Source organism: Neodiprion virginianus, chromosome 6 (assembly GCF_021901495.1).
Source record: "Neodiprion virginianus isolate iyNeoVirg1 chromosome 6, iyNeoVirg1.1, whole genome shotgun sequence".
NCBI lineage: Eukaryota > Metazoa > Arthropoda > Insecta > Hymenoptera > Diprionidae > Neodiprion > Neodiprion virginianus.
This window is the reverse complement of record NC_060882.1, coordinates 13,936,559-13,959,870: the sequence shown is the minus strand read 5'-3', so window position 1 is coordinate 13,959,870 and position 23,312 is coordinate 13,936,559. Positions and strand designations below refer to the sequence as shown.

The window sequence follows — 23,312 nt, the reverse complement described above, 5'->3', positions numbered from 1 at the left end:
GTAAAAAAATGCCTGTACATGACTGATCAATTCTCATAGGAACATATTCAACGGTCGTTGCTTCGAAAGGATATTTTGAGAGAAACTCGCTTGAAATTTTGCCAAAATAGTCGGCTTTTGAATCTTTGAATAACTAGAAAAAGACAAATCGTAATACTCTTGCTATGAATTTCCCATGATACAATAAAAGTGATTAAGATTCCCAGCCGTACCTCTTCAGAAAAATTTCCTACACACGCACTCTCATCAGAGTTGAATTTTTTACAATACATTTATTACCATAATCTAAGAATGATTGGAGGCATTTTTGATTTTCAGTTGATTCAACCGTCTGTTAATGTTTCAGAATACGAAAAGAAACAATTCTGTCCAAAATTGAATGAGCAGGTCTACTTGCTAATTCCCTTGTAAAAATACATCATGAATCACTCACAAAAGTACTGCAAAAATCTGCATCAGCCAATTTGTTTTCAAACGCTTGTATATCAGCAGTGTTTTTGAATGGAAGATCGTCTGTAACCTTTTTAAAATCTTTTCCGTGACCTACAGTTCCATGTTGACCCACTTTCTTTTCAATCTCAGCTAAACGTCGATCCACTAATTGTTGAGTGACCAACATCTCAGCCAATAGTGTGGTTAATGCCGAGAATTTTTCTGTACAAACACAAATACGTAATCGAAACTGAATACAAAATTCAAGCAGGACTTGGCCACTCTAAAATTTTTTAAAAACGAATCAAGGTTACCCTCTATGAGTATTCTTGTCTTTTCCTGAGAATCTGAAAGCAAAATAATCGTATTGTACTCGAGCCCATGTACTTCCATTGTGAACCATGAATATTATTTTGATCCAAGAAAATTTGCATTGCGTATGTCGCAATTTCTCATATACGTACTATTACATAAGTCAGGGAGACTACCGTCAAATAATATTGAGTGCCCTTCTAGACCCTGATGAGCAGAAGGGTGTAAAGCACTAGCATTTAGGGAAGGATCACCGCGTCTTTTTGTACTGCTTGGAAAGTCTGTAGATAAAAAAAAATACGCTTATCAACCAAATAAAAAATTGGACGGTACCCAATCATCATTCATTAAGGTTATTCTACACTACTAAATCCAAATCATAGACCACTCATGCACACATGCCACCTTTAGGAACTTGTATAAAAAAATACTATCCATATATGTACCTGCAGTTCCATTATCCGCATTTATGTCAAAATCATCTACTACAATATCGCTGGGCCAAGACTCAAATGCATGAGGTGTTGACGATAGGTTGGTATCTTTCCCTACGATATGTTTCGCTCGTGCCGGGGGGATACTAATAGTATTCGTATTAGTCGAGTTTAAATCAATGGGTAAATGCTCAATGTCTATTATTGTCTGAGAGTCTGATAGTGGATTACTATTCTTTGTTTGGCTTCGTTTTAATGACTTTGGGATATCTGTCTGATTAGGTATATCAGGGGATGATTTTTTTTTTTTTGAATATCTGTCTGCTCAGGTATATCAGTGGATCGATTTGTAACGGAAGGTTTCATATTCTTGTTTTTATCAAGTTTCGGTGGCTCTGGCATCGAGGTTGTTGTGGGATGTTCACTGTCAGGCGAATCTTCCCTATCGGTAGATTCTTCCCTTACGCGAGGAAGCGGCTGTTTCCTTTTTCTAAGATATGGTTTATCACCTTGACTTTGACTTGAGCTACTCTCACTTTCAGATTTTTTAGTTGCAGCCGCAGACCGAGCTTTCTCCAAATTTTCTGTAAATATGAGAATTGTAAATATTCAATTATGTCTACCTAGCTTGTTACATTACGCTATTAATCGAATAAATGAATCATATTACGATCTGCTAAATTATCATGATTGGAAGATTTTTTCAAACGCTCAATGACATTCAAGTACTTTAAATTGCATAGTTTTTTTTTGGCATAAACACGAAGCATTCTACAGTATATCACGGAGCTTTAGACGATCACTTCATTTTCAATTGAGTTCACAAAAGCAAGGGGGCCTATTACATGCAGTTTATACAATTATTTACCGTAATAGCCTTCAAATTTAACATGGCAGAGTGTCCACTTTCTACTGTCTTTTACAGGGGGCTTTCGTTTTGTTATGTATGATTTTACGTCTGCCGTTTTCGGCCACCAACACTCAGTTTTGGTAGCAGTGAGCCATGTACTTGGAACTTCGGACGTTATATCATCGTCCTCATCACTAAAATCATCTTTGTCGAGAAACGTAACGACAGCGTATGGCCCAGTCAGAGTCATTGTCAGTAAATGAATTCACTAGATAACAAAAGTATAGAACAATATATTATTAACAATGAATTTCATCACTTGAGATCAAGCAGGGTGGAAACGAAAGACCCAAGTTATGCAATCGACATCGCTAAAACATGGTCGATAGTTTCCTTTGAGGACTAAAAACTTTATATTTGTCAATTATTAGATAGAGAGATATCAAAATATAAAATTCTGAATTTCTGAGGAAGACGTCGAGTCATGTAGTAGAAACATTAATTGGATATCTAATTCATTCTATCATAACCTCCCTACCTCAATTAGATGCTCTATTGCTATCTATTGTAAATCTTAATGGATCTCAACAATAAGTTTCATCGAACAATGTACTCAATTACTTCCATTATTTATATTGAAAACTTGAAGAATAGTCGCCGGGTTATGATCATTGAATTTTAATGAAAACCAAGGGATTTTTCGAAATATCTTCTTCTGTAAAATTAAGAAAATCGAAACCACAGATTTTCATCTCTCCAATCGCGCTAACAATATATCATTTGCATATAATATATCGCACGTGCATTTCGAGAATAGTGCGATTTTTTCTCTTACGGTAATTTAAAGTACCTACATACATTTGCCAAATTTAATATTGATCAGGAATTTCTTCCATTTGGGATCAATTACTGTCTATTTGAATCTGCGGGGAATGCGTAATATATACGAGACGAATTTATTATCGGTTGCACACAAGTTGCAAAAATGTATAGGTTATAGAAACGTAAGTAGGTAGCAAATACCATAAGTGGTAACCTAGATCCAGAACTAAATTGAGTCGATTTTAGCTGTAAGCTGATTAAATGTGAAAATTTGAAACAAAACAGAGAAATAAAGGATTATCGGTTCGGTACGTACCTTGTAAACCGCGTGGTGAGATCCGTACACGCACGTGTGAGACTTGTTGAAGCTCGGCTTGTAAGAGCGTTACAAAGTGGTGCGTACGTATAGGAGCCTGCGCGCGCAGGGTAGGCTCGCATAGGTGAACTGCTTGCTTAATTACGCGTCGGAAATTCAAATCTCGTGAACCATCGGAAATACGACACTATCTCGCTCGTTTATGGGCATTTTCAAACACTTGTGTTCAATGTGTCTGGCCTCAATCACAACGAATTCGTAACGTTCCTCATCTACTACATTAATACCGACTTCCGAAGAGTCGCAGGGCTTATCGAAGAATAATTTCGAATCCCGATATTTTTTTCCGTACAAAAATATTTTGTTCTTTCTGAGGAAAATACGGTTGACGGCTATAATGTTTTCATTGCGTAAAAGAACACAGTTATCACTTTTTTTTGTACCCAAGAAGAAGTTTTCATACTCTACTGACTTTATAAATCGTCTACCCTCACTGTCTTCTCCGGTGCTGGCAAATTTTATAATCGGATACTCTCTTTGTGCAGGATTTATTTTCAGTTCATTTTCTTCGTGGACCCTGTTGATAAATTGTTGTAAGGGTTTGTTCGATGTTTTAACTTTTTTCTTAATTTTTTGCATAAAATTTTCATATTTAAAAGCACTGTACTTTTCGAGAGGGCCGAGTAATTGTACATCGTCACAAATATGGATTAAGTTGTGAACATTGTGAGAAATATGTTCTGCACCGTACAACCGTGAATAATTTGATACAAAATATATCAATAAGCTCCGTGCGTAGTCTATCAGTGTCGTAGAATATTTTTCGCTGGATAAAATTCGTACAGCGACACTGAGGCTAAGAAAGTGATAATATTTATCTTTGTCTAAATGTTCTTTAAATATTATCGGTCCAGTATAGAGTAAGAGTTGTCTTAGGTCCGTTGCCTTATATCGATCGACTTGCTCTAACGGTCTCGGCTTTCTTGCAAATTCTTTAGATAATGTTGCGGCTAACGACATCAAGTAATCGGAGGCCGCCTTCAATTGTGCACTGGTCATCCGCACATTTTTTCTTCCTTTTACCCAGAATTGAAGCAGCTTTTTCATGATACCAAGGCATAAGAGATGCATATAATCCAGTGGGAACTGGCTCACCATTCCTATCTTCAAGTCTTCGAGAATGGATCGCTTCTTGTGATATTCTTCGTTGACTTTCAATCTGAATGATTCATCTGTTCTCAAAGTAGCATCAACTTCAGGATATGTCACACGATTTGCCTTAAATTTACCCTCTTGCGTACATTTGCTACATCCAAAGTATGCGTTATGTCCTTTGGTACCAGTGATGTAGGCTTTCGCAGGTGCATCGCATATGAAGACGTTCAGTTCACATGATATTTTGTGGCCTTCTATTTGTATACCCGACTCACAAACCTTCAAAGCATCCTCGACAAAATATTTCAAGAAGTCGTTACAATCCAGAGGTTTCTCATTGCCATGGTATATGCCAACGACGCAAGGCTGAGTATGAAAAGGTGCTTCAATAGCCGTTAAAATTGGCCAAAACTGGCTTCCAGAGCTTTTCGTTAAAGGTAGACCATCCACATTAATATTGAATTTGATTACTGATGGAAAATCTTTAGGCGCATAATACTTCAAAACAGATTTAGTTAAATCATTGGCCAAACCAAAATGATAATAGTTACCCGGTGACATACTGGTAGTTTTTATATTTTTTGGTGTTTGCATAAAAGTCCTTGCGTCAGATGGCAAATCATGTCCATATTTCTTCAAAATTTTCAACAAATTGCTCAGATGGTTTTGACTTATTGATGATTCAATAGCCCAATTTTGAATTGAATTGAAAAAGCCCAATAGATATCAGAATTATTTTTGTTTCTATGCTGTTCACAATCTTCAGTATTCTTTGTGAAATAACTACTGCTACCGCTAGTATCAGGCTCACCATTGAAGTTTTCGTCTCTAGCTGGACTGCTTTGTTCTGTCTCGAGAAAATTATATTCTGAATACCCTGCCTCTGATGCTTCAACATTAGGATCTGTATTTTCTGAGCTATTGTCATTCAAATTATGCTCACATTTTTCACTATTAGTTTTGGAGCTTACTTTTTTTAGCACTTTTTTCAATTTCTTAGCTTCTTTTAAAATTAATCGTCTTCGCTGCCTTGTAGACAGAATAGTAATCTCCTTTCCAATCTTGGGCATCTTCCGATAATATCATGTGAAAATGATCGAATGCATTGAAATGCTCATCAACCGCATTAGCATAATATCCAGATTTTCGATTCCTTAATTTTTTTCGTGGTTTTCATACAAATTCACTCACTAAACAGAGTCGATTAAACCGACGACTCGGCTTGAATAAGAAAAATATAAACTAATTATCTGTTATTATATTTATAGTAACGAATTACCTGATATTATATTTATTAGTAATTGGTATTGAAGTCACAAATAAAACACACGACGCGTCTGCATAATATTATACTTCACTTATAAGAACTTGCAGGTTATATGTTCGAGGTTATGTTTCCACTTTCAGAGATGGCGCAGTAGCAGATACGCAGAAACATAGGAGCCGTAGATCTCGGTATACGTTGCGCTTATGCGCACATAAGTTATGTATCCGTGCTGTCTCTTTCAAGGGATGGTACAATCAAAGATACGCTGTAACGTAGATGCGGCAGATTGCGGTTACAGCTTGCGTACGTTATGTTAGTTACGTCACACTTGATTCCTCAAATATGTAAAGTAAATGTTACACTGTTCCATATACGTTATGTACAAACGGTCCGTATGTCTTACATCATTTCTATGGAAAGTATTATCGCATATACACCATAGCATATACTTTACGTAACACGCTGGTGTGGCTGTGATGGATTGTCGTTATATGGAGTTTACGTTTCCGATATGTTAGTTCTACTTTTATTACGTAAAGATTACGTTTACAGTTGAACGTATCAGGATCATCACAATAAAGACGTCACATTCATGTCAAAAGATTAAATTGTTACCTGGGATCTTGATACATAGATAAAAATGATTAATAATCTTCCTAAAAAAATTGAAAAAATTATATATGAGTATCAAAATCTTATATTTAACATTCCTGATGTTACAGAAATTAAAGATGTTTGGATTAGTAGGATTAATCTTATTGTAAATGGAGTTTTTGTTAAATATATTATTATAGTGTTGATTAATATAAATAGTATGAAAATTTTTATAATAAATTAATTTGAATAAATTTATGTTAATTAGTTTTGAAAAACAAATTTTTTCTTTTTTTGAAATATATATATATATATGTATATATATTAATTTATTATTTTAATGGATTTTTATTATTTAGTTTATTTTATATTTTTAATTAGATTTTTAAGTTTAAGATTAAATCGGTTTCATTCATTGATAGTTTTATTAAGAATTGAATTTATTATTTTAATATTACATTTAATATTAATTTTATTTTTAAATATATATGTATTAGAGATGTATTTTATTATAATTTTTTCAATTCTTAGAGTTTGTGAAGGGGTTTTGGGTTTATCTATTTTGATTTATATAATTCGTTTGCATGGTAATGATTAATTCCAAGTTTTGAATATTTTTTAATGATAAAGTTTTATTTTTATTTATTATTTTTAATTATAGTTTCCAAAAATAATTTTTGATTTTTTCAGTTTAATTCATTTTTTTGAAGATTTCTTTTCATATTTTCTCGAAATTATAGATTTGAATTTAAGAGTATAAATATTTTTTTGGGATGTGATAATTTATCTTTTGGGTTAGTTTTATTAACTTTATGGATTGGAGCATTAATAATTATATCAAGGTATTTTATTCATGAATTAAAAATTTATTTCAATTATTTTATTTTATTGATATTTTTTTTAATTTTATTTTTATTTTTGACATTTACTGTAAATAATTTATTTTTATTTTATCTTTTTTTCGAATGTAGTTTAATTCCTACTTTTTGTTTAATTTTAGGGTGAGGTAATCAATTGGATCGGGTTCAAGCGGGTCTTCATTTATTATTTTATACTTAATTTGCTTCTTTACCTTTATTATTAAGAATTACTTATTTATTTTTTGAATTCAAAAATTTAAATTATATTTTTTCTGTAGAAAATTTATTTCAAGTTTATTCTTTTTATTTATTTGTATTTTTAATTTTTGCTTTTTTAGTAAATTACCTATTTTTTATACATTTATGGTTGCCTAAAGCTCATGTAGAGGCTCCTGTTTGTGGTTCAATGATTTTAGCTGCTATTATATTGAAGTTAGGAGGTTATGGTTTATTGCGAGTTTATATATATTTAATTAATATGGGGTTTTTTTTAAATGTTTATTTAATTATTTTGAGAATAATAGGAGGAATTTATATTAGTTCAATTAGAATATTTCAAGTTGATTAAAAATCTTTAATTGCTTATTCTTCAATTGCTCATATAATAATAATATTATCTGGCTTATTAACTTTAAGAAGATGAGGAATTTATGGTTCTTATTTATTAATAATTTTTCATGGTTTATGTTCCTCAGGTTTATTTTGTTTAGTAAATATTATATATGAGCGTTTAAGAAGTCGAAGATTATTTATTAATAAAGATTTAATAAATTATATGCCTAGAATATGTTTATCATGATTTTTATTATGTTCTTCAAATATAGCAGCTCCTCCTTCTTTGAATTTAATGGGTGAAATTATATTAATTAATAGATTAATTATGTGAAGTAAAATGATTTTTTTATTAATCATTTTTTTTATCTTTTTTTAGAGCTTGTTATACATTATATTTATATTCTTTTACTCAACATGGTAAAATAAATTATTTTTTTTTATTCATTTTCTCAAGGTAATATTCGTGAATATATTTTATTAATATTGCATTGAATTCCTTTGAATTTAATTATTTTAAACAGAGAATCTTTTATTTTTCGAATATAAATTGATTTGAATAGTTTATTAGAAATATTGATTTGTGGTGTCAAAGAAAATTAAATTTAGTTTTTAAATTATTTTTACATTATATATTCGTTTATTTAGCTTTATTTTCATTATTTTTATTAGAATAATTTTGTTTGTATTAAGTATTCATTTTTTATTATATGATTTAGTTTATTTTGTTGAGTATAATTTAATTGAAATTAATTCTTCATGCGTAGTAATAACATTTTTATTTGACTGGATATCATTAATTTTTATAAGAACAGTTTTATTTATTTCTTCTTTGGTAATTTTATACAGAAATTCTTATATAATAAATGATTTAAATTTGAATCGATTTATTATATTAGTAATTTTATTTGTTGTATCAATAATATTAATATTTGTTTACTAATTTATTATCAAAATGTTGAGTCTTTTAATGCTGGTATATTAACTGTTATTTCTAATCGTATTGGGGACATTTTTTTATTATTATCAATTTCTTGAATAATAAATTTTGGGGGTTGAAATTTTTATTTTTATATAGATGTTTTAAAATATAATTCTTTTATAATATTGATTACTTTAATAATTTTGATTGCTTCATTTACTAAAAGTGCTCAAATTCCTTTTTCTTCTTGACTTCCTGCAGCAATAGCAGCCCCTACTCCTGTATCTTCATTAGTTCATTCTTCTACTCTAGTAACGGCAGGGGTTTATTTATTAATTTGATTTGAAAATTTATTTCATCGAGAGATTTCTATTATTATATTTTCATTATTATCTAGATTAACTATGTTTATGTCAGGATTAAACGCAAATTTTGAATTTGATTTAAAAAAAATTATTGCTTTATCAACTTTAAGTCAATTGGGCTTAATAATAAGAATTTTATTTTCAGGATTTAAGTTTTCAGCTTTTTTTCATCTTCTAATACATGCATTTTTCAAAGCATTATTATTTATATGTTCAGGAGTTTTTATTCATGGATTAAATAATTTTCAGGATATTCGTTTATTAGGTTCAATATTTAATCAAATACCATTTACTTCTATTTGTTTTCATTTTTGTAATTTATTTTTATGTGGATTTCCTTTTTTAGCTGGGTTTTATTCTAAGGATATAATTTTAGAAATAGTTTTAATATTAAATTATAATATGTTCATTATATTTATTTTTTTCATTTCAACTTTTTTAACTGTTTCTTATACTTTTCGTTTGATTTATTTTTCTATATTAGGTTAGTATAATATAATTAGATTAAATTATTCAAATAATTATGATGTTTATTTAAATAATTCAATATATTTTGTGATATTGATGGTAATTTTAGGGGGTTCTATGTTTAGTTGGTTAATTATGCTACGTCGTCTTGTCCTCTAGATCAATGGTAGTAACGTCAATTTCTCGATCCGTCACAGATTTTTAAATTAAACCAAAAATTCGCGCCTACGCCTCTAGATGACAGTGCCACTCTCCCCAGAAGCCCCTGCGCCTTATGCCCCGACGCCATTACGTTTTTCTGTGCGATCCGTGACAGTCACGTTAGAATACGAGTTGGAAAATTTTCAGTTGTGCGTTTTAAAAAGTTTTCTTTTATTGCATAAATGAGTTCGCGGTCAGAATCATATTCGGGGAGCTCTCCGAGATATAGAAATTCATCGAGGGACCTACTTATGAAAAAATTACGATGCCTGAAAGAAGAGATCAGGCGATCGCATTCACGCTATAGGCGTTCAAGATCGCGTCATCGGGACAGGCGTTGAGGACCGCGTCACCAGGACGAGCGATCAAGTTCAGGGCAATATTCAAGAAGAAACGAGTCATGGGGCTCTGACAAAGAAAATGGCGAGCGTATAGCTGTTGAGAACAGACGATCGTCACATTCGCGGCATGAGCGTTCGCATCCAGGAAGCGGTTCGAGGTCCATGAACTATGATTCCGACGGAAAGAGTGGTAAGCGCCATCTGCGAGATGCGTCACACTCCAGTCGTGAACGGTCCGTAGCGGCAGTACAAGGGTTAGACAAAGAGGGCGGTGAGCGCAATCCGCGAGATTCGTCACGTCCTAGTCCCCACACGGAAATGTCGGTAAAACAGGCCGAGGATAAAGAAGAGCAGTTACCAACAGAACTCGCCGAAGCGACACTGGGGCTTTTGGGAGACGACCCATCTAAATACAATCAACGGGGTCCCGACATCCATGTGGCAGTGGCAGAGCGCTGGACAAAGATATTGCAAGATGGACTGCCGATAGACCAAAAGCGCGTTCTCCAGGGAAAAAATATCCAACAATTGGAAACTGTCCTTTTACCAAAGCGCCGAGAGTTCAACCAGAAATAAAATCGGCCTTGACACAGTTGGCGATTAAGAAAGATGCGTATCAGTACGCCGTTCAAGATCAACTCGGAGCTGGCATCAACGCTATTGGCGCAGCGCTTACGGAAGTACTGAAAGCGGAAGTGAGTACCGACCGAGAAGTTGACACGCGAAAATTTATCGAACAGCTGGCTGATGCAGGCAGAATTCTATCTGACCTACATCGTGAAATGACAAAAACAAGAAAATCTTTCATGATTCCGGGATTAAACCCCATTGTCAAAAATATTGCCAACGACAGTCCACGTGATGCATGGCTATTTGGAGAAAAGTTTGCAGAAAATCTCAGGGCGGCCAAATCCATGGAAAAATCATCTAAAGATCTGACTAAACCGACTGGATATCAACGAAACTTCGGGAACGCACTGCGCGAAGGAAATCGCAGATTTGCATCATCCTACTCAAGACCAAACAATTTTTTGAGGGAACAACAGTCGGAGAAGTTAAACTGGCGTCGTCCCTCCGCAGCGAGTCACCGGGGCACTCAGAGGAAGGGACCGAAACCGAAAGACTTCCGGAACAAGGACAATCGTCGACACAAGGAATAGACCCGGTGAGAATCGCAGGACGTGTGCGAAATTTTTTCTCTGTTTGGAAAAAATTGACCAACGATCTCTCCATTTTACAATCGGTACAGGGTTATGTTATTCCTTTTGTAAGTCAACCAGGTTCACAAGTTGAATACAGCCAGCCAAGATTAAAAAATCAAGAAATTAATGCTTGTGAAGCAGAAGTTGGTAAATTACTCAAAAAAAGCGCAATATCTAAATGCGAGCCGTGCGAAAAACAATTTGTTTCGTCATACTTTCTCGTGCCAAAACCTAACGGTGATATGCGCTTTATTCTTAACCTGAAAAAATTGAATATGTTTATTTCAGCACCGCATTTCAAAATGGAGGACAAAAAGACAGCGATTCGACTATTGCGAAAAGACATTTTTATGGCGACAATAGACCTGAAGGATTCGTATTTCTTGATTCCGGTTGACAAATCTAGTAGAAAATATCTTAGATTCATTTATAAAAACACGTTATACGAGTTTAATTGTATGCCGTTCGGGCTATGTACAGCACCGTACGTGTTTACGAAACTCATGAAACCAATAGCGCAAAAATTGAGGTCCAAAGGATTTGAATCTGTCGTCTATCCAGACGACATTTTGTTATTTGGAGAGTCAGCACAAGAATGCCGAAAAAATATTCAAGAGACTCGAAAGTTAATTGAAAAAGCCAGACTAATATTAAACATGGAAAAATGTGTCCTTGAACCATCGAAAGAAGTGAAATTTTTGGGTTTCATTTTTGATTCGGAAAAATTCTGTCTTAGATTACCGCAAAGCAAGAGAAATCTAATATATGATCTCGCGAGAAAGTTTCAGACCATCAGTCATTGTCAAATCAGGAAATTTGCCGAATTTATTGGAATTTTAGTAGCTGCCAGTCCCGGGTTTCGATATGGGAATTTATACATTAAGAATTTTGAAAGAGAAAAATTTTTAGCTTTGCAAAAAACAAATGGAAATTACGATAAACCATGGAAATATCGGACAATCTAATCCCAGACTTAGAGTGGTGGACAAGAAATATAAAAGAGTGCGTCAACCCGATAAGAGAAGACCATTTTGAGATGGAAATCTTCAGCAATGCCTCGTTAACAGGCTGGGGAGTAGCTTGCGAGGGAAATCGGTCACATGGGTTTTGGAACATGGAAGAGCGAAAAGAACATATTGTTACAAAGGGTGAAATCACCCGTTTTGCCCCCTCTTTAATGATCTAGTAGTCATCATAGATAAAAGACGTTTATAAACCTCTTATGTCTTTCAAAAGAATAATGTTGCTGCGTCAACTAACATTATTGTAAAAACAGTCTTGTTTCAGACTTTAAACGAGAAACACATATTACGCATTAAAGCATTTTCACAACATTTTATTCACGCTCTTGATTTTTGACTTGATAATTAAACTCGCGGATCCATATTTATTTTCGGTAACGTCAAAGAACGTTACATTGGTGTCAGAAGCGGGATCTTGAGTTTCTTTTCAATTGAGTCGATTCAATGCGTGACATAAATTATGAGCAATAGTCGTATGACGCGCTCACGTCGAAGAGAAAGTGACGGAGAAGAACCTTTCACTATGGAGAATCCGCGGGTCCCTCAAACGATTCCATCACCTTCAGTGGACCCTCTTCCAATTCCTTCGACGGTCTCTCAGATTGATCTGCTGAAGATCATGTCTCAACAACAAGAAGCTGCTGAACGTCATCAACAGCAACTTCTTCAGCTGCTTCTTGATCAACAAGAGCAGCGAACGCAAGAAATCACCAATCAACGAGAACAACGAGAAAAGGAACTTGCCTCTCAGATGGAGCAGCGGAGGCTTGATAGAGAAGCTCAAGAACGATCCGAGACCAGTCTTCATGAACTGTTCCGGACGACTGTGGCAGCTCTTCAGGTTGTTCATCAGGTGAACGGCTCAAGAGAACCGGCTATCACCCCTCGAGGTTCCAGAGTCGTTACTCCGCTTCCCCCTCATGTTCCCTCTCCTATTCCCGTTCCCGCTGTTCGGCAGGTCCAACATCCAGGAAGGTTCCAGGATGTTTGAGACATAAGGTCTGTGCCTTTTATTAGGGGAATAGATGAATCCCCAATTTGTGGAACAACAGTTAATAATGAGGTTGGTTTTTCGGAGCCTCTGCCTCAGGTTCAACCTCGTTATTTCCATTTAAGTCAATTAAATAATACAAGATTTCCTGGGGTTGCTTCTCAAATTAACGAGAAACCCTTTTATCGTTTAAAACCGCCAATTTTTGATGGAAAGATTCCATGGGCAGATTATGAACGTCAATTTAATACAATTGCAGAGCATAACCAGTGGGACTCCGCCATGAGGGCCTTGCCTCTTGTCTTTAAACGCCGGCTTTGAATGTTTTAACGGCATTATCTGAAGAAGAAATTTCCGATTATGAAAAACTTAGCTCCGCGCTTGAATTGAGACACGGGAATGATCATTTGACAAAATTATACACAGCTCAATAACAGACTAGAAGACAAGGACGAGACGAAGACCTAGCGTCACTTAGCCAAGATATTGAACGGCTTTCTCGTGTAGCTTTGCCAGACCACAAGCCGTCTCGTAATTTATTAGCGACACAAGCTTTCTTAAACGCAATCAGTAATCCAGAAATTAAAATGGCCGTTGGGACATCGGGTCTCACTTCTCTACGGCAGGCAACGGCCAAAGCCCTTGAGGTGGAGGCAATGAGAAAACAATATTTTGGGTTGAGCAAGCTTCGTCGGATTGAGGTGTCCAAAAAAACCTCAGAAAGACGAAATTTTGAACACTCGGAGGAGCCAAAGCCTCAAAATTGTAGGAATAATTTTAACAATAATAATTTTAAACCAAGAAATCGAGGTTCTTTTCAAAACCAGAAAAACAAGCGAGTAATTAAGAACGCGGTTATGACAAGTCAAACCGGCTTGACTTGTATATTTTGTAAAAAAACAGGCCATGACGCCAATCATTGTTTTCTGATTAAAAAAATTAGTGGAGAACCGATGCAAGGCTCGAATCCAAACTCTTATAACTGGCGTAAGAAAAATATAGAAATAGGGGAAGCAAATCCTCAGTCGAGTTCTTCAACAGGAACTCGCCCAAAAAACTAATTCCAGATGATTTGTCGGGGCGAAAATCATCGCAGATTGTTAGAAGTGAAAGCCCTCTTAGAAAACCGTTTTTAATTAGAAGTCTACGACAGTCTGGTCTTTACGCGCGCGGTACTGTAAATGGCGTCCTGTAAATTGTTCCCTCTTTATCTCTGCAAACAGCCACTGGAGAGACGACCCCGGTTTTGAGACAGGTTACTGTCCAAATTAACCTTTTTGGGTGCATCGACTCTCCACATAAGGTTTTCATAGCAGATATAGAGGATGAAGGTATTTTGGGAATAGACTTTCTTACAGCTCATAACTGTGTTATCTTGACTAAGAGAAATTCACTAGCTTCAAACAATCGCGAAATAACTCTTTGTACAAATAGAAATGGAATTTACTGGACTCCTCCTAGAATTCGGGAAATAGAAGTTTCAGAGGATGATTTTCAACAACATTTCCCTTTACATTTACAGAGCCTTGTTGAGAAATCTTCGATTTCGTTAAATTCAGCTCAGGTAGAATCGTTTAAATCTCTTCTGCTAGAATTTATAGGTTCTTTCGTTAAAGATAGTGGTGACAAGGGCCGATGTACTTCTGTCAAGCACAAGATCGACGTCGGAGAGAGTTCGCCAATAAAACAAACTCCACGAAGACTCGCTCTCAACGCCCGAGAAGAGGTGAAGAAGCTTGGAGAAGACATGTTAATGAACGATGTGATTGAACCATCGTCTAGTCCCTGGGCTTCACCAATCGTCCTTATTAACAAAAAGGACGGATTCGAACGATTTTGTATCGATTACGGGAAGCTGAACGATATAACGAAGGAAGATTCTTACCCTCTTAGTCTAGTCAACAAGATCCATTTTTAGAAAATTTTGATAGAGCTCACCGAAAATTATAATTTTGGTGTCATTCGATTCGTATTGACGTCTAGAAACTTTTTGAGAAAATTGAAATGGCGCTGATAAAAATTGCAAAAGTTATAAACAATATAGTGAAAAAAAAAAATTGCTTTCGTTTTTTTGAAAAATCTCAAAAACTATAAAAGATTTTCAAAATTTGAGAAAAGATCCTTAAAGAGGAGAATATTTCCTAAAAAAAAGTCCGTACTCCCGGAACTCTATCTCCAATATTAATAATTTTTACAGAGCCCTAAAGTTAGTACTAAAACGGGCAGTCTGGCGTTCACGCGCGCCGCGTCATTCAGGCACGGTAAACAAAAAAATTATTTAAAGATATTAAATATGAATATTAAGGGATGAAAAAATTCACATACCTTAAGAATAGGTTGATAAATAATAATCCGCGCAAAAAAAATTTTTATTTGCATTTTTTTCATATTTTATCCATTAGTTAAGTAACAAAATTTTTGAACTGGAAAGTTAACATAAAAACCTTCGTAATTGTTAAACTAAAAAGCTCAATTTTTTTTTGCTTTGTACAGTTATTATAAAGAGGTGAAAAAATAGACTTCCGTTGGAAAAATTAAAAAATTTTAATTTTCCACTTAATTATCAATAATCTACTGCACTGAAAAATTAATAATAGCAATAAAGCGTTTGTAAAATTTTTTTTTTCCAAAAATTTCAATCACTTCGTTTTTAAATCATTAAGCGCCACCTGAAATTATTTTTTTTCAATTTTATACTCCCATTGTTTAAAAAATTGTTATAAACAAATGCATTATTTTGGAGATAATTAAAAATTTTTTTTTTTCATTCGAAGCATTAAAAAATAATATGATTTTTTAAAAAAAAACCATTTCTCCAAAAAATGTTTTTATTGGTTAAAAAGCATTTGTTAATTAACTATTTTTTTTTGTAATTCATTATCAATAATAAGGAATCGTTTTTTCTTTTTAAATCATTACTTTTGTTGTTCTTTTATATCCTGCAAAAAAAACAATTTTTTATTCACATTTCATTTGTTTATTTGATAAACAATTTGTTATAAACAAATGAAATTTTTATTTACAATTTTTTTTTCGTAACTATAAATTAAAATAAAAACAACTATGTATCGCATGTTTTATGAAAAAAATTTTTTCTATCTTTTAGAAAATTTTTAATATTTTACTATTCGCAAGTTCCATATTTTCTTTCAGCTTACGATCACTATTATTTAAATAACTTTTAAACCATTACAGATACGAAAAAAATACTTCAAGTCATTTTCAACCATTTTAAAGTAATTAACGATATGGACCGACAGTCGAAGCTCTAACTCAATTATTTATTTACTTTTTTCTTATTATTTAATAAAAATTTGAACGAAAACATTATCTTACAATGTAAGACGATAGTCACTGCAGATATTAATGCAATTTACACCTTAATGGGGTCCTAATGAGAACCGAAGAACTCAGCAATCAATTAATGACAGCATAAACCTTTTAAAGCGTTTGAAAACGGGCAAACCCAACTGTATTCGAAATTACTTTAACATCAAGTAAATTTCAATGAAAAAATAACCAAAAATCATTACAAACAGATAGATTTTTAAGTAAAGAAATGTTTTCTTTCAAATTTTTATTAAATAATAAGAAAAAAGTAAATAAATAATTGAGTTAGAGCTTCGACTGTCGGTTCATATCGTTAATTACTTTAAAATGGTTAAAAATGACTTGAAGTATTTTTTTCGTATCTGTAATGGTTTAAAAGTTATTTAAATAATAGTGATCGTAAGCTGAAAGAAAATATGGAACTTACGAATAGTAAAATATTAAAAATTTTCTAAAAGATAGAAAAAAAATTTTTCATAAAACATGCGATACATAGTTGTTTTTATTTTAATTTATAGTTACGAAAAAAAAATGGAAAATAAAAATTTCATTTGTTTATAACAAATTGTTTATCAAATAAACAAATGAAATGTGAATAAAAAATTGTTTTTTTTGCAGGATATAAAAGAACAACAAAAGTAATGATTTTAAAAAAAAAAAACGATTCCTTATTATTGATAATGAATTACAAAAAAAAATAGTTAATTAACAAATGCTTTGTAACCAATAAAAACATTTTTTGGAGAAATGGTTTTTTTTTTAAAAATTATAATATTTTTTAATGCTTCGAATGAAAAAAAAAAATTTTCAATTATCTCCAAAATAATGCATTTGTTTATAACAATTTTTTAAACAATGGGAGTATAAAATTGAAAAAAAATAATTTCAGGTGGCGCTTAATGATTTAAAAACGAAGTGATTGAAATTTTTGGAAAAAAAAAATTTTACAAACGCTTTATTGCTATTATTAATTTTTCAGTGCAGTAGATTATTGATAATTAAGTGGAAAATTAAAATTTTTTAATTTTTCCAACGGAAGTCTATTTTTTCACCTCTTTATAATAACTGTACAAAGCAAAAAAAAATTGAGCTTTTTAGTTTAACAATTACGAAGGTTTTTATGTTAACTTTCCAGTTTAAAAATTTTGTTACTTAACTAATGGATAAAATATGAAAAAAATGCGAATAAAAATTTTTTTTGCGCGGATCATTATTTATCAACCTATTCTTAAGGTATGTGAATTTTTTCATCCCTTAATATTCATATTTAATATCTTTAAATAATTTTTTTGTTTACCGTGCCTGAATGACGCGGCGCGCGTGAACGCCAGACTGTCCGTTTTAGTACTAACTTTAGGGCTCTGTAAAAATTATTAATATTGGAGATAGAGTTCCGGGAGTATGGACTTTTTTTTAGGAAATATTCTCCTCTTTAAGGATCTTTTCTCAAATTTTGAAAATCTTTTATAGTTTTTGAGATTTTTCAAAAAAACGAAAGCAATTTTTTTTTTTCACTATATTGTTTATAACTTTTGCAATTTTTATCAGCGCCATTTCAATTTTCTCAAAAAGTTTCTAGACGTCAATACGAATCGAATGACACCAAAATTATAATTTTCGGTGAGCTCTGTCAAAATTTTCCAAAAATGGATCTTGTTGACTAGACTATCTACCAAGAATCGACGAGACACTCGACCTGATAGCTGATGCAACTTGGTTCAGCACCATAGATCTTCAGAGCGGATACTGGCAGGTCGAAATGGATCCTCTAGATAAAGAAAAAACAGCTTTTGTTACGGGTTTAGGAGGATTATGGCAGTTCAAGGTTATGCCGTTTGGTTTGAGTAATGCCCCGGTTACCTTTGAACGAATGATGGAGGCTGTTCTCCATGGGCTCACTGGCAAAATATGCCTCGTTTATTCAGATAATGTAATCGTTTGTGGCAAGAACCTTGAAGAAGAAGTTCAAAATCTCAGACAAGTTTTCGCTAGGCTGAAGCAAGCAGGCTTAAAAATGAGCCCGAAAAAATGCCATCTGTTCCAGAAAGAAGTAGGCTTCCTCGGACATATCGTCTCAGCACAAGGTATCAAGACCGACCCATCTAAAATCAAGAAGGTTTCTTCTTGGCCGACACCTAAGAATAAAGAAAAAATTCAATGCTTTTTAGGCCTCTGTACATATTACAGAAGATTTGTAAAAGGTTTCGCTAGTATTGCTAAACCTCTCCATCACTCGACTGGAATCAAGATTCCTTTTGACTAGACCCCGGAATGCGAAGAGGCTTTCAGGAAATTAAAAGAAAATCTCATTTCTTCGCCGATTTTAGCTTATCCAGAGGTTGAACTTCCTTTTATTTTAGATACGGATGCCTCTCTTTCAGGAATAGGCGGGGTTCTGTCACAAATTCAGGGAGGTCAGGAGAGAGTGTTAAGCTATTTCAGCGGAGTTTTGAGTAAAACTGAAAAAAATTATTGTGTCACTCGTAGAGAACTTTTAGCTGTTGTTGAGACCGTAGTACATTTTCACCATTTTCTGTACGGTAGGAGATTTTTGATACGTACAGATCATGCTTCTCTCAGGTGGCTACTTTCGTTAGAATCTCCCGAAGGCCAGGTAGCTAGATGGATAGAAAGGCTCGGTCAGTACGATTTTGACATTAGTCATCGAGCAGGAATTCATCATGGAAACGCCGATGCTCTCTCTCGGAGACCCTGCGAGGAAATGCCAGAGTGTAAACAGTGTGCCTGATTAGAGAAAAACCGTGACACCTCTCTTATAATATGGAAGATTTCTCTCGAAAATAACCAGGAGGAATGGAGAAAATCGCAACAAGAGGACGACACTTTGACTCAAGTGAAGTCTTGGAAAGAAGCGGAAACTCGCCCGGACTGGCAGGATATATCTTTAGCCGAGCCAGATTTGAAAATGTATTGGGCTCAATGGGACTCAATCCTTTTAATTGATGGAATTTTATACCGAAAATGGTAATCTGCAGACTTGAAAGAAATAAGGTGGCAACTTCTGGTTTCCAGGACACGAGTTCCGGAGATTCTTCCTCTTTATCATGATTCTCCTGCAGGCGGATACTTCGCTTCAAATAAAACTCTGTGCAGAATTCGCAACTTCTACTTTTGGCCCCGTTGCCGGATGGACGTTGAAGATTGGTGTCGAAGATGTCGAATCTGCACGGCAAAGAAAGGACCTCGAGCGAAGCGACAAAGCTCTCTTTAAATTGACAACGTGGGAGCTCCATTTGAAAGGATAGCGATGGACATTCTCGGACCTCTCCCGATAACCCATTCTGGAAATAAATATGCTTTGGTTATTGCTGATTATTTTCCTAAGTGGCCTGAAGTGGTTCCTCTCGCTGATCAAGAAGCCTCCACTGTAGCACAGGCATTCGTTAAAGAGTTTATTTGTAGACACGGAGTTCCTCTAGAACTTCATACTGATCAAGGCCAAAATTTTGAGTCAACCTTAATGAAAGAGGTTACTCAGATTTTAGGGGTTAGAAAAACTCGTACGACTCCTTTGCATCCGCAATCTGATGGTATGATGGAGCGTCTGAATCAGACCTTGCTACAGTATTTGTCGTCCTTCGTAGAGCAGAATCAGAGAGACTGGGACTCCTAGATCCCTTTCTTCCTCTTATCTTACAGATCTGCGATTCATGAGACGACGCAGCAGACGCCAGCCCTCATGCTTACTGGAAGAAATCTTCGACTTCCGTCAGATTTAGAGAAAGGCCCTGTTCCTGTGCAAAGACAGCATCAAACAGATTATGCCTTTTTATTACAACAACGTTTAGAAGAAATTCATCACTTTGCTAGGAATAGAATTTCTATGGCTTCAGATAAATTAAAAACTCGTTATGATATTCGAGCCAGAGATTTAAAATTTAATCCTGGAGATTCTGTCTGGCTCTTTCAACCTCGAAGACAGAAAGGACGATGTCCAAAGCTACAAAGAAATTGGGAAGGCCCTCACTTAGTGGTTAACCGGATAAATGATGTTGTTTATAGAATCCGAAGATCTCCTCATTCGCGTCAGAAAGTGGTTCACTTGGATCGTCTTGCTCCTTTTGAAGAGGATCGACCTGGAACAATCTCTCCAACACCAGGGACATCCTTCGAGGTTAGATCTTCAAACGAACACCCTTGACGACTGTGATCGACTTGACCTACTTTACAGTCGGTCATCGATTGGGAGAAGAATTTGCCTTTTGGAATTCATTTGAGTAAAACTCGACCGCTTACGATTATTATTGAAGGAAATATCGGATGCGGAAAAACAACTTTCACCAAGAGGTTTTTAGCAGATCGCCAGGCCTGTACACTTCTAGAACCTCTTGAGGAATATCGAGACGCAGCTGGAATTGACCTCTTAGATTTGATGTATCAGAACCCTGATCGTTATTGCTATTATTTTCAGCATTTCGCTCGAATGGTTATGTTAGAAAGACATCTTCAGACAACTTCATTGCCTGTAAAGGTGATGGAAAGATTGATATTCAATAGCAATTGTTTCGTAGAAGCTCGTCGAAGGTTAGGTAATTTTCGCGACTTCGAATCTCATTTATTGATGAAAAATTTTGATCTTCTCATTCGCTCGTCTGAGCTCAGAGTAGATTTGAATGTTTATTTGCGAGTTTCCCCAGAAACTTCTTTTGCTCGAGTTAGTTCCCGTTCTCGTGAGGAGGAATCGAGCATTTCTTCAGAGCTACTCAGAACTATTCATGAGGTTCATGAAGATTGGCTAGTAAAACAAACCTTTTCTTATTTATCGGCTCCTGTCTTGGTTATAAATGCAGGAGCTACGGCCGATCAAGTTTTTAAAGATGTTTGTACTTCCGTGACATGCGGATAGCATATAGTCAACCTATATTTGCTTTATTAATGGATACACTTAATTAAGTAAAAGACTTAAAAAAAATAATAAAATAGATTTTCTTTATCGAAAAAAAACATAAAGATTGTGAAAGGTTACGTTTTAAAAATTCATTTTCTTGCAATCGATATTTTGCATAGCTGGTCTCCATTTTGTAGGTTCGAGGCGAGATAACGCTTAGACGAATTCGGGTTTCGGTTGGCTCGATTTTACTGCGTTGAACCTAATGTTGCTTCAAGCGTTGCTCTATGAATAAGAGAGAATGATTTTAGGATGGTTTGCTCTTTCTCGGATCTTTTAAATTAGAATTGAATTATTTCCTTTGATTAATAAATTTTTCAAAGAGCTTACATTTGTTGCCATTAAGAAGGAGCCGGATTTCAGCACGGCTCCAAGGACCGTTGAGATCCCGTTGTGCCCAATCAGTGTCGAGTCCTGGTCAAATACCTTCTTCGGGCTCGCGGTTGGCTGCCGCTCTTCGCACGGAGCGGCCGTGCCGGTCGTGAGAGTTGGCTGGCACTTTGTCGACGAAGTGCCAGGCAGCAGTGAGGTATCTCACGGGGGTTTTGGGGGAATTTATTTTGTGAGGAATTTTATTTTTGAAAAAAAAAGCCCCGGCCGGTGTCCGTGCCGGCCGGAGAACAACAACGAACTGATGTTTTCAATATAAGAAGTTGTTTGTTTTGAAAAGATCTTTTGTTTTCCTAAGCATTTTGTTTCCTTCTAGAAACTTTTTCTCTAGAGTCGAGTTTTGCGTCGGATAGGCTTTGGCTTATCAATGTGAAAAGAGCCACGATTATTTTCCAAGGTTGATGAGCGATTGCTCGATTTTCACATTTTATTAACCTCAAGTGTCAGTTTTTGTGAGTACTTTTTCAGGTTACTTGACACAGCCTTTTCCATCCAATTTTTCCCCGATTCCTGAGGATGACTGGTGGTCTTATTTTGAAGAAGGACGCAGAAATAATTCAGATAAGATCGTTTCTTTTCTTTTGAATACATATTCAATTTATTTGATTCGTGTATTCTCCCAAATTCACTTAGTGAATTTGAATTGTTATACCATCACTCACATTTTTCCTTCCAAAACTCTAGGGTGAGCTGTTTCTTAAGAAGATTAGGATCAGTCACCCATCTATTTCCTTATTTCCTGAGAAAAGGAGTCTGTTTTTATCCCGTTTGGTCCTGGAATTTTCGGTTCCCGCCTCGATGTTTTCACCCGAACCTGTTTCGTTTGGGCAATCCTTCAAGAAGAGGATTGAATTTCTTTTCGATATCGATCTGGACCAATGCTGATAACTTCGAATTCATGAAGCCACACAACACTCAAAAACACTAACCTTTATAAAACAAGGCACATAAATTTTTGAAATTATTCAACGCTTAACTATCTGCTCAAGGTTTTCTGTGGTTTACCTTGAGACTGTGGGCAAATGCCAGATAGTAAAAAAGGGAGTCTCTAAATTTTTAGAGCCACAGCTCCAACTCACCTTTGAGCACTGACTACTAGATCACTTTTATAATTGTTTTATCTTTTCCGAGTCGGGATGACTCTTTTCCTCGGGGGGGAGTAGTGTTACAAAGGGTGAAATCACCCGTTTTGCCCCCTTTTTAATGATCTAGTAGTCATCATAGATAAAAGACGTTTATAAACTCCTTATGTCTTTCAAAAGAATAAGGCTGCTGTGTCAACCAACATTATTGTAAAAACAGTCTTGTTTCAGACTTTAAACGAGAAACACATATTACGCATTAAAGCATTTTCACAACATTTTATTCACGCTCTTGATTTTTGACTTAATAATTAAACTCGCGGATCCATATTTATTTTCCGTAACGTCAAAGAACGTTACAATATTAATTATCTCGAATCAAAAGCGGTATTTTACGGACTCAAATGCTTTGCCAAGGATAAAAATTCGTGTGAAATATTGCTTCGTGTCGATAATACGACGGCGTTATCGTACATGGTATGGGTAGCATTTAGT

General features: G+C 34.7%; 1 pseudogene; it reads left to right on the top strand.

The window, feature by feature from the left end:
- Positions 1-1,472: 1,472 nt before the first annotated feature.
- Positions 1,473-9,508, top strand: LOC124307308 (NADH-ubiquinone oxidoreductase chain 5-like; annotated as a pseudogene).
- The last annotated feature ends 13,804 nt before the right edge of the window (positions 9,509-23,312 follow it).